Here is a 16967-nt window from a genome sequence, read left to right on the forward strand (position 1 = left end):
GAAAACTAAAATGATAATAACCAATGTTATTATCAGTTTACTTTTCCGTTCCTGCTTAGATGCAGGCGGGACAGGGCTGGGTGGCCAGAAGAAGGGCCAGGGGGAGGAGTGGTGAGCACACTCTAAAGAGTGCATGATGGTTTGGCCAGCCTTCTTGGGCCGGCTAAACAGTCATGTGCAATTTGCATGATATCCACCAGCTGTAATGCACAACCTGGGTGGAGAACATGCACAGACTCCCATTCCCTCTTTGAGCGCCGAACCACAGTGCTCAGACCAATCACAACGCTGCTGTGAGGCAGCATAGTGATTGGCTATGGGAGACTGGGCACCTGTGTGCTTCCTAGTTCCTTCTGTCTACCGAGAAGCCGAAGAGGACTGATAGGCGGGGTCCGGCCAGCCTGCAGGTAAGTGTTAAAAAAAAAATATATTAATAATTTAACATGCCACCCCCGTTACGTAGTGGCAGCCACTGATATGACTGCCTCACAAAACTAGTTCTCTGGAATAAATTGTACAGCTGTTTTAAGAGGCTGTGCTCTGCAACAAAGCATATCAATTCTATGAGGTTTGAGCTCTGCATCCGGCCATGAGGCCATTCGATAAGGCTTTGGCTCTGCACCAGATTGTATGGCCTTCATATGAGGCTTGCCTTTGCTGCAGCCGGTACCGATGCTCCATGACTCTTGTTCTACTCGCAACATTAGGCCATACAATGAGATATGAATTTTGCACTGGATGCTAAGGGCATCCAGGGAGGCTTGCCTCAGCACCCTATATTATGTGGCTTGGCCTCTGCACTAGACAAAAGGGTCAGAGCTTGAGTTGTACCCAATAAAATATGGGTAACATTTGATGCCTGGGCTGTGCATAAGATAGTGTGAATCCTAAGCCCTGCACTGGACCTTATTCAAAGTTATGGGCATGGATTCTACATAAGACAGAATATCTGTTCCATCACTCTGCTTCAGGCTGTATAGCTTTTCCTAGAGGTCTTCATTCGGCATCAGACGATATGGCCATCACATGGCGCCTGGGATTTGTAAGAAACAATATAATCGCCCTATGAGGCCTTGAGACTGAATGTACACAGTGGACTTTCAGTGTTGCTGGGACTTAGTAACAAACAATATGATAGGTCTGCTATAGTCAATATGCTCTTCCAATTCGCGGAACACAGGTGAGGTTAAAAAACATCCATATGAGGGAAGGATCTCGCTTGTAGAGGGTCATTTGTAGAGGGATACTTAGCTTTTACACCATCTCAGCGTCCGGCAGTTGACTCAAAAGAAATAAATAGGATCAGTGTTAAATATAGGAGGCCCGCGTCTGGGTTGTCCTCAATGGTCATCAGTAGATAGGTCGCTAATACCGTCCTTAACCAGACACACAAGAGGTAAATAAGCCGTGGACCCACTGGTCATACGATGCAAGGCAGTCATCCAAGAGCGTCTCTGACTGCCCTCATCCAGACATGGAGGACGACAAGAAGCTGATATCTAACTGGCCATACAAGTCTAGCTGGGCACCATGGGTGGCACCACAGGGCTGGTGTTTTTGTTTGTGTTGTACGGCGAACAACCGGCTCTGAATCACCACTGGGCTTCTGTGGCGTAACAGGGACTGTGCTAGTGTTGGAACACTCTGTGCTTGTTTTCCCTACCCATGTTGACGTTGCAATAGGAAAAGCCCCTGAAGGAGGAAAGCCGTAGTAATTATGCTTTGTTTCTTCAGCTGTGACGTAAGACCTTCTCCACCCTTGAAGTGGAGAACATTGCGGCAAATCCACACAAAAAAAAACATGCATACACTCCCAGGATTCCTGGCTCAGCTCAGATATTGAAAAAACAAATCAGACAACAAACTTCGTCAATGTGGAAAGCGCTTCCAGCACCCAGTAAAAAACTGACATATGAAAAAGTCAAAATATTGCTCAAAGGGCCCAGGGAAATCTGGTTCTTTTCAAAGAATAAATTCAATTTGATTTACAATTACACTAGAGTCCGAGGAACTTTCTAAAATCAAGACCAATGAGGTAGGCAATAGTCACATTTATTGCTCCAGTAACAAGCCTCATAAAAGGCCAGTCTTCAATGCCTCAATGTAATTAATGTCTCTCCCTGCTCCCCAAGGATAAAATCGTCTTCAAAGTCCAAACATTTTTATTCAACCAATTATAACTGAGGTTACCCACATTTATGTGAGTGTAGTAATACTGCAGAAACTGCTATGACTTAACCAAGGGGCACAGATGGAAAACACCCTCATGTGTAACTATGATAAAAAAAATATGCTAGAACATATTTATTAACAAATAGTGCAGCTAACTTCAAATCAACATACAGCTGGGAAAAAGACTTTGCAACACCGCCACTCCTAATGCATGTGATGGAGCTCAAACTTCTAAAACAGGCTCCGCTCCTTGCAACTTCTGGGCATAGCTGAAAAGTGAAATTGGAAATGGAGTACAAGTTGGGAAACAATAAAAAAGTGGGCATACCTAGAATTTATGTCTGATAAGGCAAGGTAGGCATATTGGGATAGATATTGGGATTCTGTCTGTATTCCTATTTGACACATGTACTGCAACTGTTACCTTCCTTTCCCCACAATTGTAAAGCTCTCTGATATCCCTCGGGATCATGTTCGTGCTATATAAAACGTTATACGTAAATAAATAATATTAATTTTTTAATTTTTTATTTCAATATATTTTTTATTGTTTTTTTACAACATATAACATGTAATCGTCATCGCTTTGTCGTTACAGGGTGGCAGCCCAAACTGGGTGTAATAGTTGTGTTACAGTTACAGCTTATATTTGCTTGGCTGTCCCCCTATCCACTGTTGTACTAAGAGGAAAGGATAGAGTGAAGGGGGGAAGGATAATAATTAGGGTGGAGAGGAGAGGAGAAAGCATACAGAAGTTTACTCTCTTCTCGCTAGTCTCTTGATCCAGTGGCGGTGTGCTTTCAATCCAATTGTTTGGTTGTGTTAGTACTATTCAAGGCGGTTCATATGGGTCTATGAACATGTCCAAGGATGCCCACATTCCCCTGCAGGGTTGTCTCCTTGGTGAGTTTCGTAGGATGGTCGTGTCTGCGCCTCTAAGGTACGCCACCTAGTTGAGCCAACCCTTGAAGGTTGCTTTGGAGGAGTCTTTCCATTTGGTAAGTACTATTTTGACTGCCTCTGTAAGTAGGAGGTCCAGTAGGTCTCTATATTGCTGTGGGTCTAACTCTGTTGTCGTAAATGCGGTAGTAATGGTGGCAAATTCTGCTTTTAGTGTGCATCCTAATGTTTTATTTATGAAGTTGAAATTCTTCTCCCAGAATTTTTTAACTTTGGGACAATGGTAGATAAGATGGGCCAGGTCCCCCCTTTCCTTGTCGCAGTTCCAGCACTGGTCAGGCCCAGGGTCGAACCACAGATTCCTCACTATTTAAATAACCCATGGTGCCAGACTGGGCAGGAAAGCTTTTACCACAGCTCTTCCATGCGCTGGCTGGTGACTTCGTACGCCTCCAAGATGACTCTGTTCCATCTCGGAAGTGATGGAGTGGAGCAGCATTTAAGCGACACACCTGCACGTAGATGTCAGTTCCTTTTTTTCCTCAACTTTGAACGTGGATCCGGAGCTCTGCTCTTATTTGCTCATGTCAGATTGATTGTTTTTTTCTGCAAAAAGTGAAAAAAAGCTTGAATGCAAGGGAACAATGTAACCTCCCAAAACATCAGGTTTTAAATTGTGTTGTGACTGTCGAAAAAAATGTTGTTGACAGACACACACCATGTGTGTATTTGATGTTTGGGCTCAGGACACAACTCCAAGCTGTGTGAGGAGTGTGCCCTCATGAACCCGAAGTCGATGCTGGAACATGAAGCTACACACTCGCTGTGCCTTAAGGCGTTGACTCTATTTTGGGCTATGTAGTCCTTCTATGAAGTCTTCACTCTGTGTCAGACAATACGGCGGGTGGGAACTTTACTTTCTAACAAACAATCACCACCCTTGAGGCCTTGACTCTGAATTAAACACAGTGGACTTCATAACAAACAATATGATAGTCTCTGCTAAAGTCATAATGCTCTTCAAATTCTGGTACCAATGGTGACATAAAGAGACACCAATCAGAAGGAAGGATCTCGCTTGTAGGGGTCACTGGAAGAGGATCTTTAGTTTTTTCACCATCTTCACACTCAACAATTGACTCAGAAGAAATACATTGAAAGAGTGTTAAAAAGGGCCTTCTTGTGTATGGAGAAAACCCCTTTTAGATTTGGGTTAGATATGATTTTCAACCCTATGCCTCTCCCCGGTTCTCCCCGGTTCCACCTCGTTTCATACCTGGAAATAATGTCCAGAAGTATGTGACTATTCACCGATAGATATTCTTTTCTTTTTTTGGACTCCGGTGATATATTATGGAAACCAATAATGCCTTGAAGGGAACAAACTCAGGTCCCCATATACGGGGGATCCTACAGAAAAACAATATATAGCATTAAACCATTAAGCTTTTATTTCACCCAACTGCCACCTAGTGATACGGCAATATTCTATCAATTGTGCACTTCATATTGCGCATCGGTGTATAGGCTCTTATTCCAACCCTCGCTACCTCTCTGCCGTCCTGTTATTACATATCAGCACGCTCTATATTAAATCAAGGGGCATTGTCAAATCCAAGTTAAATTCAAGGAACAATGTGCCAGAATGGATCGATTTGATTCTGGTTTTTGTGATTTTGATTCCTATGAATTAACATACCGATGTTTGCATAGTACATCACGGATTTAGGGTCTCTTTCTTGTTTTTAGAATTCTATAATGTGTTTTATTGTATATGAGGGTATATTTCTACTCTATTGTTTTTAATGCTTTTAAACTGATATTTGATACTAATAAATTCACACACTGTGATACTGAATTGTTCAGGTTTTTTTATAATTACAATTGAGGGGAGATTTGGATTGAAGATTATTTAGCATATGTATGAAGAATAGGGTGTAGGTTGATTCAGAATGTGTGAGTTTAGTGTGCATGATCATGCAATTTGATTGTTTTACCCAAGGGATACTTTATTCTTTGACATAGATCTATTTGCCACCATTGAGAATGTGCATTGTCTTTCTAGGAGGCGCATTCCGGCTAGAGTTTAGAGCCAAGACTCACGTATCCTTTTTGACTTTGCCTCTTCTGCCCTGTGTTCTGAAGAAGATAAGGAACAACCAGATCCTAGTCATTTTTGTAACTCCAGGTTGGGCCAGACGATTGTTCTGCTCAGAACCTCAGGGCATAAACAGCTGTCCTCATCTGACCTCCGATCAGGCTTCCAATTAGGGAGGATCTTCTGTAGCAGCAGCAGGACAGGGTTCTGTTCCCGGACCTGCACAATCTACACCTTCATGCATTGAAATTGAGCTGTGGTAGTTGATGGCGTTTGACCTACCTCTTGAGATTGTGGATGTTATCGTTGTTGCACAGTGTCCTTCTACTAATGTTACAGGCCAAACTGTCTAACATTTTATTGTTTGTTTTATCTTTGGCCCTGGAGGGTCTTGCTGTGGCCACAATTAAAGGTTATTTGTCTACCCTTTCAGGATTTTGGTGTTTGCTGTACCAGTTGTCTTTGTTTAAATCACCTGTTGTGATGAGGTTTCTAAAAGGTTTAACCTGCATGTTTCCTCCAAACCGTTTGTGATTCTACAGTAAGATCTCAATTTGGTCAGATTTTCTTCATGTGTACTCACTACAAGCCGATGCACAGCTCCTTGCTATGTCTTCTGACTGTAAAGACAGGCTCCTTGTTGCAATTAATTCAGCTCGTTGTGTGAGCGAGCTTCACCCTCTGTTGGTGCAGATGCCTTGCACCACCTTTTCTCAAATAAACTGGTGTTGAGGACCAGGGTAGCATGTTTGCCAAAAGTCTTGATTCCTTTTCACTTTGGGCAATCCATCATCGTCACAACATTCTTTGCTCCGCCTCCACCTCACCCTCGAAAGAGGAAGACAGGCTCCATCAGTGGGACCCAGAGAGAGTCTTGCATTTTTAGATCAGTCGCCCAAAGACCATTGAGTGACACTCAGCTTTTTGTGGGTTCTCTGGGTCAAAGAAAGTAAAAGTGGTGCAGAAAAGGACTTTAGCAGGGCGGACAGTCCTCTGCATTAAGGACTGGTCATGAAACAGGTTCCAAAATGAAGGATGGCTCTTACCACCAGAGCCAAGCTGCTAACAATACGTAAGTATGCGAAGTGCCTGTTCTTGATATCTGTCATGCAGCGACTTGGGCTTCTTTACACATCTTCATGAAGCACTCCTGTCTTAAAAGCCAGATTCAATGAAAGGACATTTTATTCGTTCGGTCTGGCAGAATGTATGACGTTACATCGCAAACAATTACAACGCATGCCTTTCCTACGCAATTTTTACAACACAAATACTATTATTTCGAATGTTTTTACAATGCAAAAGTATAGAATTACATTAAAGTACCATTACAACGCATATCAACACAATGCATACTATTACATCGCATATTTTGTTTTACTTTGTATAATAAACCCCTGAAATGGGATGCAGGGAAAATAGAGGTTTTGGGAGTGGAAGTGTATGAATTAATACTCGGGTACTAAAATTAATACTCGGGTACTACAATTAATACTCGGGAATTTTTGTGGGAGTTGATACAATTTACAAAAAACTAACTTTTAAGCTTAAAATTGATCCACATAAATGCAAGCCAAGAACACAAAAGTTTTCGGAAGGTAAACAAACAAACCTCGATTTTAAAATGCACAGAGGTTTGAGTCCCACAACTCTTTCAATGAAATGAACTTGACCCTCAGGTTGACAAAATGGAGGACAAAACATACACTAGAAAAAAGTAACATACATTAACATAACCAAAAATATATTTAATGTTTTACACAGCATATGATACACGTAAAAAAAACTATGCGAAAAAACATATTTTCATTTTATGTTGTACACTAAAAACGTATAAAAGGAGCCGTCCACCATTTTAAATTCAGTGGTTACCCCACTACCAGAGACACCACGCGCGTTCTGCAGCCCGAGATTGTCACTTCAAAAATTATCCAAAACAATATACCAAGTAAGTAATATTTATAGGAAAACTAAATTGTAGGGGGCGTGGCCAAGATGTCGGGGTGAGCGGACGCTTCCTCCCGCAGCTCCTCCAGCCCAACTAGGCTCGAGCCCTTTTCTTCAGCTTTTCTCCCCCCGCTGATGCTCAGCGGATGAGAGGAGTGTGGCGAAGTACCTGGTGCACGCATTGATGTCGCTTTGACCCTAATCGCTCCGGTGGAAGCGTCTCAAAAGACCGATCGAAGATCGAGGGACGACGGAGCGCCCGGGAGGCGGAACGTATCGGAGTGCTGTCCATGCGCCTCGGCTGGGCCTAGTGCTGAAAGTTGGCGATCTGGGTGGAGGCCGTCCCAGAACTCGACGGAGTCGAAGGAGAGCTACAGGCTAGAGGACCCGCTACGCAGAGGACTTTGGATGCGCGCTTTGGCGCTCGGACTTGAGGTGGTGGCACCCTGCCTAACGAAGGACCCGGTCCCGGAATTGGAGGGCGATCGGCTTGAAACCAGGGACGGTTCTACTGACTTTTCTAAGTGACAGTGCAGCCTCGGCTGTGGAACTTTTCCGGTTGCCTGGTTTCTGGGGTGCCCTGGTGGTGTCGCCGGGCTCGGGCGATCTGCTTGGCCCCACCCAGCCGCCATTTTGTCCCCGAGGGGTCGGTGCCGTTGGCCCTCCCCGGAGCCCCTTGTCGGCGGCTTTCAGCGCCCTCCGCCTCTGCACGGCTCTTTCCCTGTGGAGTGCACTGGCCGAGGCCCCCCAGTTCAGATTCCAGCTGCCGTCCCGACTGGGCGCCCACGGCTGGTAGTGCACGGACTGACCCGCCATTTTGTCGTCTGTGACGCAGCCCCCCGGACCTGACGGGAGCTCCCCACATCGAGTGCTTGCTGGTGGTTGGGCATTCCCCGGAGCGGTTGGGCCTGTGCCCACTTTTCAGTTGAAGCCCTTGGAATGACTGGAAGAGGTGGCTCGAGAAAGGGGGACCGCACCCTGCCGGACATGCTTGGCAGGGCCCAGCAGCTACGGGACAGAGCACAGCCGTCGCCGGGGTCTTCCCGGGCCTCGGCGGACGCGTCTGGAGGAGAACCCCCTGTCACGAGATCCTTCATGGAAGAGCTGTTCAATTCCCTCAAAGAGGACTTCCAGACGCTGAAGCGGGAAGTGGCTAGCGAGGTCCGTGAGGTCCGCAGAGAGGTGGAGGGCCTCGGTGAACGGGTTGAGACGGTGGAGACGGCAGCCCAACGCCGGGACGATGAGATTGTCCACTTACAACAAGACGTTCTCCGTCTCCGGGAGCAGTGCGTTGAGCTCCAGGCCCACTCCGAGGACCTTGAGAACAGGTCCAGGAGGAACAACATTCGAGTGCGTGGCGTGCCATCTGCAGACGAAGGGACTGATTTGGTGGGCTATCTGCAGGACCTGTTCCGGGAGATCCTGGGGGAGGCCGCGGACTTCCCTATCCGCATTGATAGAGCTCATAGAGTTGGTCGACAGCGCCAGTCATCGGCGCCCCCGCCAGACATCTTAGCTTTCCTGCCCGACTTCCCGCTGAAGGAGCGCATCATGTCTGAAGCCCGTAGGAAACAGCCACTGACTTTCTGGGAACGGCCTGTTGCGCTCTACCAGGACCTGTCCGCCATCACAGAAACGCAGGTCTTTCAGGATTGCTACCGACTTCTTGCGTGAACAGGAGACGCCGTACTCCTGGGGGCATCCCTTTCGCTTGATCTTTCGCTGGAACGGAGTGCTGCATCAACTACGCTCCTTGCAAGACGTTTGCGGTGTCCTGGGGCTCACGGCTACGGAGGAGGATGGAGCCACACCGTCGTGGAGGCGATCAGAGAGACGGGGCCGGCGGAGATCAGCGAGGAGACGATCGACAGCGAGCGCTGGGCGTCCTGATTCCCCTACTATCAGGGCGGACATGGCCGGTGCCCTGAGGGCGGCAGCCAGGGACTTGGCCGACTCCAACGGCGTGGCCTTGACGGCCTAGACTCACTCCGGGGGGAGATGAACATAGCTTCTTCGATGCCAGGTTTGGGGCTGAGGGGGGATGGGAGGGAGCGGGTCGAGGTGAGTGGCTGGACGTCCACTTTTCTAATTTCTACGGACTTGCCCGTTTTGGGGCTTGACTGAGACAATGGGTTGTTTGAGTTTGTATTTGGCTAGTTGCCATGGGTGTGTTTGGGGTGGGGTTAGGTGTTGTTCTGAGGTTGGGAGAGTCCCGTCCGATGCTGTCCATGCCCACGCTTGGCCTGCTCTGGCCTGTCCCGCGCTGCCGCCCCGCGCCCCCCGCCCTCTGGTTCCTTGCCCGCAGCATAGCGTTCCTGGTCCCTGGGAGACATGTCGTCCCTGAAGGTGGTGACCCTTAATGTTAAGGGACTGAATAATCCTGTTAAGCGCAGGGCGATTTTGTCTCTGCTTGAGGGGACGCAAGCTGACATTTGCCTTTTGCAGGAGACCCACTTGTTGTCCCGTGACTGCCATAGATTGCGCTCTGCTAAGTTCCCTACCCAGTTTTTCTCCTCTGCGGCGACCAAAACCGCGGGGGTGGCCATTCTCATAGCGAGCTCCTTTAGGGGGGAGGTGCTATATAAATATGCTGAGCAGAAGGGGAGGCTTCTGGCTTATCGCCTCCGCCTGGGAGGCATAGCGTTTACGGTTGGCTCCGTCTATAGCCCGAATGACCATCAAGAACGTTTCTTGGACTCGGTACTGGTGGATGTCACTGCCTCTCCCGATCGCCATGTTATTCTAGGGGGGGACCTTAATATCGTCTTTGATTCGGTACTGGATAGGTCAGCACAGCGGTTTCCGCAGACTGGAGAACTTTCCCAGGCTGTGAAAACCCGAATTGCGGACATGGACTTACACGACCTTTGGCGCTCCATGCACCCCACGGACAGGGACTACTCCTACTTTTCGCATGCGCACCGAACCTACGCGCGGTTGGATTATCTCCTAGTTAGTGGGCCGATGCGTGCCGCCGCTACGGCGGCGGACATTGGGGTCCTGACACTGTCTGACCATGCGCCGGTTACTGGCGCGTTTGCATGGCCGGTGGCCTCCCCCTCTCGGGGGGTGTGGCGCCTTAGGGACACCCTTTTACACAAGAAGACGGTGGTGAAACGTATTGAAGAGGTCATACAGGACTATCAGACACACAATAGCAATACCGACACTTCACTAGCGACACAGTGGGCTGCATTGTAGGCGGTTCTTCGGGGGGAGTTCATCTCCATCTCCTCGGCAGAAAATAGAGAGCGGCAACGGAAGAGGGATGAACTGACTGTTCAGGTTCGGGAGCTTGAGCAGGTCCACCGCCGTACGGGTGCTCCGAGGGTTTGGAGGCAGCTAAAGGCGGCTAGGAAGCTCCTGTCGGCGCTGGACCTGGATAGAGCGGAATACGCCGCCGTGCGCTTGAAACATGCCTACTACACTGGGGGGGACAGGTGCGGCAAACTCCTGGCACATCGGCTTCGGGTCGCGCAACAGCGTAACGTCGTGAAGGAACTTGTGAGTACAGACGGAGTGGCCGTTTCCGGAGACGCGGAGGTGGCGGAAACTTTCTGCAGTTTCTACGAAGTGCTGTACGCTGCGGAGCCCTCCTCGCCGCGGGACGCCGAGGAATATTTGGAGTCGGTGCCCCTTCCGGCGCTGGACCCCGCTCAGGCGGAATATCTGGAGCGGGATATTCGCGTTGAGGAGGTGATTTCCGCTATAGCTCGGTTGAAGCACGGGAAGGCCCCGGGCCCGGACGGATACACGTCCCTGTTCTATAAGACCTTTTGCCCGATTGTGGCCCCTGTCTTAACTCGGCTATTTAATTCCTTCGCCGACCCAGGAGCCATCCCACCGGATCTCCTGAGGGCGACGGTATCGGTGATCCCGAAATCCGGGAAAGACCGGGCTTTATGCGGCTCGTATAGGCCTATCTCGCTCCTAAATGTCGACCTCAAGCTGTACACAGGGATTCTGGCGTCCAGGCTGGCCCTACACCTCCCCGGTCTGGTTGAGGCGGACCAGGCTGGCTTTGTGCCCGGCAGGCAGACGGTCGACAATACCAAGCGGGTGACGCACGTTTTAGAGAAGGCCTCGCGGATCCCCGGGGAGCGGATGTTGCTAGCAGTTGATGCGGAGAAGGCCTTTGATAGGGTTCACTGGCCGTATCTCGAGCTAGTTCTCAGGAAACTGGGAATTGGTGATAAATTCCGCACTATTGTCTTCAACTGCTATAAGTATCCTTCGGCGTCTGTGCGAGTCAACGGGTGTAGCTCCCGTGGTTTTGCAATCGAGCGCGGCACGAGGCAGGGCTGCCCCCTCTCTCCGCTCCTGTTCGCTCTCTACATGGAGCCGTTCGCCCAAAGGATCCGCCACAATCCGGATGCTATTGGGATCAGGATGGGCCAGTATGTTCACACTGTCAGCCTCTATGCGGACGATGTCCTGCTGACCCTAGACGACCCTAGGAGGTCCTTACCCGCCTGCATCCAAGAGTTGGATGCCTTTGCACGTGTGGCCGGCTTTAAAATGAACATGAGCAAATCGGTGACTTTAGATGTGTCTTTGGCTGCGGACACTAGGAGGGACCTTCAGCGACTCTTCCCTATGCAGTGGTCTTCGTCCCTTGTACCATACCTAGGGATCCTACTGGCACCCACATTGCCAGAGATGGTGGCGGCCAATTACACTTCTCTTAGTAAGAAGATTAGGGAGGAGCTTGGCCGCTGGAGTAAGGGCCTGCTGTCCTGGCTAGGAAGGATCGCGGCGGTTAAGATGACGGTCTTGCCTCAGATATTATATCTTTTTCGTGCCCTCCCTCTCCAGCCTCCAGTGGGCTGGATTCGACAAACGCAGGCCGACATCTCTCGCTTTGTCTGGCAAGGCCGCAAGCCGCGGATGAAGAGGGTCCTCTCCACGCTTGCCCCGGAAGCAGGGGGCCTCGGTATTCCGGACCTCCGTAAGTACTTTCAGGCGGCGCAGCTATGATACCTTGTAGAGTGGAGCAGGTGGGAGTCCGACAAACACTGGCTTTTTCAAGACCAGGCGGTGGCAGGCCGCACTCTGCAGGAGGTTCCAGTCTTACGCCGTGCTCATCGTCCCCCCAACCTATACGCTTCTTTCGTTACACGGGTCCCCTTGAGGGTGTGGGACGCAGTTTGCGAGGCTCGGGGCCTTACCTCTTTCCCTTCACCGTTTACACCCATAGTGGGTAATCCTGACTTCTCCCCAGGGATGGAGCCGGGCGCATTTTCCCATTGGAGGACGGCGGGCTGCAGGGCGCTCTTCCAGGTCTACGGGCCTGACGGCGTGGTTCCCTTTCAGCAGCTGCGGCAAGAATTCGGCCTGACGGAGTTGGATAGGCTACGTTACATGCAGGTCCGGCATTGGGCCCTCCAGCCCCAGGTGCGGGACACTGCCGATCGTCAAATTACACCGTATGAGCAGTGGCTGGTGACCCGAACCTCCGATGCTAAATTGATTACTGATCTTTACAAGCATCTACAACCCCCGCCTTTCCACTATTATAACCCGGGGAGGGAACGATGGCACAGGGAGCTGGGTAGAACACTTAGCTACAAGGAATGGGACCAGATCGCACACCGGGCACGACACTCTGAGTACCATACCGGCCTTACTGAGACGTTTACCAAAGTGTCCACGTACTGGTACTACACCCCAGAGAGACTGTATGAGATGCATAGGCACACTGACAGGGGGTGCTGGAGAGGTTGCGGACAGGTGGGGACCCTCTCACATATTCTTTGGGATTGTCCCTTGCTGGCCGCCTATTGGAGGGAGGTTCTGGATGAGGTGGATAAACACTTTGAAATCGAGCTCCCGCGCTTCCCGGCGTATGTCTTACTGGGCCTCCCTAATGGCTTGATGTATCCACTGAAATCCCGCAGGGGTAGGCAGATCGCAATCGCATTGGGGTCTGCGGTCCAGAATATCCTTATCCATTGGCGCACCACCACTGTCCCCTCCATTACGGGTTGGTTACATAGACTCTGGCACGTGTTGGGAATGGAGAAGCTGTCGCTTACGGTGGCGGGGGAGATTGACCAATTTGATGAGCTGTGGCAACCCTTCCTTGCGCTGCTAACCACCGAGTTCAGGGAGCTCACCTGCCCGAGGTACCTCAGGCTTCTGAGGCTGACGCCGCCGGTGACTCCGGCAGAGTAGGATATATGGGGGGCGGGTTCTTGGTGGGGGGGGGGGTGTGCGGCTTTGGGGCGGGCGGTATTGGTAGTGGGCCCTTGGACGGGGGGATTGGGGGGAGTTGGGGAGTTGTTTCTTTTTTCTTGGGGCAGGGGTTCCGGGAGGGGTTGGGTTGGGTTGGGACAATCTCGCCAATCTCGGACTCAAACAACTTGTCAACATCCCCACTCATCGCGCAGGACACACACTCGACCCTATCTTCACTTCCAGCAAGCACATCTCCTTCACTCACACCACACCCCTCCACTGGACGGACCACAGTTGCGTCCACTTCACTTACAACAAGACCACGATCCACAACCACCCTCAACCAACTTTGCGAAGAAATTGGAACAAAATCACCATCGACCAGATCTCCTCATCGCTTCTTCAAAAACCACCTGCCTATTCAACGAACCCTAACCAAGCCGCTATCAACCTCACACAATGGCTAATCCAAACCGCCGATAAACTAGCACCCCTGAAAAAACATCAAATCAAGCAAGGAAGCAAGAACGCCCCCTGGTTCAACGATGACCTCAAGAAATCTAAGAAGCTATGTCGCTCCCTTGAAAAAACTTGGAAAAAAGACCCAAACAATATCACCCAATCCGCCTTCAAAAACGCCACCCGCAAGCACCACCAACTAATCCGAACAGCCAAGAAATCAGCACTCAAAGACCGACTAGACAACAACACTCGCAACAGCAAGGAACTTTTCAACATCATCAAAGAATTCTCCAACCCCGCCGCCAGCTCAAACGACATCACCCCCTCTCAAGTCCTCTGCGACTCCCTCGCCTCATTCTTCCATGACAAAATAGCCGACATTCATAACAGCTTTGACAACCAACCTGTAAACCAGTTCACCCCACTCACCTCCGAACTTGTACCTCCTCCGAACTACCTTCTCGACTGGAACCTAATCACCACAGAAGACACCATTCACCTGATGAACTCCATCCACTCAGGATCCCCGACAGACCCATGCCCCCATCACATCTTCAACAAAGCAAACTCCGTTATCGCACCCCATCTCCGAGACGTCATCAACTGCTCCTTCAACTCCGCCACATTCCCAGAAAGCTGGAAACACGCCGAACTCAGCGCCCTTCTGAAGAAACCTACAGCTGACCCCTCCGAACTCAAAAACTACCGCCCCATCTCGCTCCTTCCATTTCCTGCCAAAGTCATTGAGAAAGCCGTCAACAATCAACTCGCCGCCTTCCTCGAAACCAACAAATCACTCGACTCCTCACAATCTGGCTTCCGAGCCAAACACAGCACTGAAACCGCCCTCATTGCAGCAACAGATGACATTCGAACACTTCTGGACAACGGAGACACAGTCGCCCTCATTCTCCTTGACCTCTCTGCAGCCTTCGACACAGTCTGCCATAGCACCCTGATACAACGCCTTAGAAACATCGGAATTCAAGGAAAAGCATTGGACTGGATCATCTCGTTCCTCGCTGGAAGAACTCAGAGAGTCCGCCTCCCCCCTTTCAAGTCAAAGGCCTCCGAAGTCATCTGCGGCGTCCCGCAAGGATCATCACTCAGCCCCACCCTCTTCAACGTCTACATGAGCCCCCTCGCAACCATCGCACGGAAACACAACCTCAACATCATCTCCTACGCTGATGACACTCAGCTGATCCTCTCACTCACCAAAGACCCAACCACCGCCAAAACCAACCTACATGAAGGGATGAAAGAAGTAGCCGAGTGGATGAAGCACAGCCGTCTGAAACTGAACTCGGACAAAACGGAAGTCCTCATCCTAGGTACTTCCCCTTCCGCATGGGACGACTCTTGGTGGCCAACGGCCCTAGGAACAGCCCCCACACCGACGGACCACGCACGGAACCTGGGCTTCATCCTGGACTCCTCACTCTCGATGACAAGACAAGTCAACGCCGTCTCATCATCATGCTTCAATATCCTACGCATGCTCAAAAAAACATTTCGCTGGATCCCCACCGAAACAAGAAAAACGGTCACCCACGCTCTGATTACTAGCCGTCTAGACTACGGAAACACCCTTTACGCCGGTACCACCGCAAAACTGCAGAAAAAACTCCAACGCATCCAAAATGCTTCAGCCAGATTCATACTAGACATCCCTCGCAAAGACCACATCTCCGGTCACCTGAAAGACCTGCACTGGCTCCCCGTCAACAAAAGGATAACTTTCCGTCTCCTCACCCACGCACACAAAGCCCTCTACGAACTCGGACCGGATTGCCTCAACACGCGCCTTTCCTTCTACACCCCCACCCGCCAGCTGCGTTCGTCCAACCAAGCCCTCGCCGCCGTCCCGCGCATCCACAAAGCCACCATGGGGGGAAGATCCTTCTCCTACTTAGCAGCCAAAACCTGGAATTCCCTCCCCACCCACCTCCGCCTCACTCAAAACCACCTAGCCTTCAGAAAACAGCTTAAAACCTGGATATTCGATAAGTAAACCTCCCCCCCCCTCCTCAAGCGCCTTGAGACCCTCTGGGTATGTAGTGCGCTATATAAATTATGACTTGACTTGACTTGGTTACTCTCATTGCTTTCTCTGCTTGGATTTGGGGTGCTGGACATGCTCAAAATGGAGATACAAGTTGCTTTTTATCCTTTCATCTACCAATGCTTCTCCTCTTGACTACGAAGTGTTCCTCGACAACGCTCTTGATACTGCGCTTTTTTCTTTATTGTACTGTATGTAACCCTAACCTCCTGCTCCCCTCCCCCGTATTCTTTTGTCTTAATAAAAAATGCTTTAAACCTAAAACTAAATTGTATATTAACCCCTTTAGCGCGGCACAAAATCCGCCCGCTGTGGGCGTTCTATTGCGCGGGCGGGGCCGCGTCGGCCAACGGACGTGCGCAGCACTACTGAGGTAGTGCTCGCGATGGCTGTTGGCCGAAGGCAGCAATGAAGGGGTTAAGTATAACAAATAGAAATATACTACAATATATCTTTTTTTTCAGATTCTTAACTAAAATATCCAGAAGTTGGTTAACGAGACTTACATTTTTTCCCAACACATTTTGCAATGTAAGTGAACCAAAGAAATTCTTTTATTTACATGTTTTGAAAATACCAAAATCTTTTTTAACATTAAAAAAGAAAGCATTTTAACAATATTGCAATTTTAATTAATTAGTAATTAGTAATTTTGATAATAGTTGCCGCAAAGGAAAATACTTGAGGATAGTGGTGGGGTTAAAATTACTATTCCAACTCCAAAGCATGCCTACCTCAGAGTAAACGCAGGATAGTGGTGGTATTAAAATTACTATTGCTATTCTAACGGGTGCCTACCTCAAGGAAAACGCAGGATAGTGGTGAGGTTATAATTGCTATTCCACCAAAAAAATTAGCATGCCTCAGAGAAAACGCAGGATATTAGTGGGGTTTAAATTACTATTCCTACTCCAAAGGGTGCTTGCCTCGGGGAAAACGCAGGATAGGGGTGGGGTTAAAATGACTATTCCAAATTTAGTGGTGGGGTTTAAAATTCTATTCCAACTCCAAAAGGTGCTTGCCTGAGGGTAAACGCAGGATAGTGGTGTGGTAAAAATTACTATTCCTACTCCAAAGGGTGCTTGCCTCAGGGTAAACGCCTGATAGTGGTGGGGTGTAAATTACTATTCCTGCTCCAAAGTGTGC

The sequence above is a fragment of the Lissotriton vulgaris genome, chromosome 12 (genome assembly GCF_964263255.1).
Source record: "Lissotriton vulgaris chromosome 12, aLisVul1.2, whole genome shotgun sequence".
Classification (NCBI taxonomy): Eukaryota; Metazoa; Chordata; class Amphibia; order Caudata; family Salamandridae; genus Lissotriton; species Lissotriton vulgaris.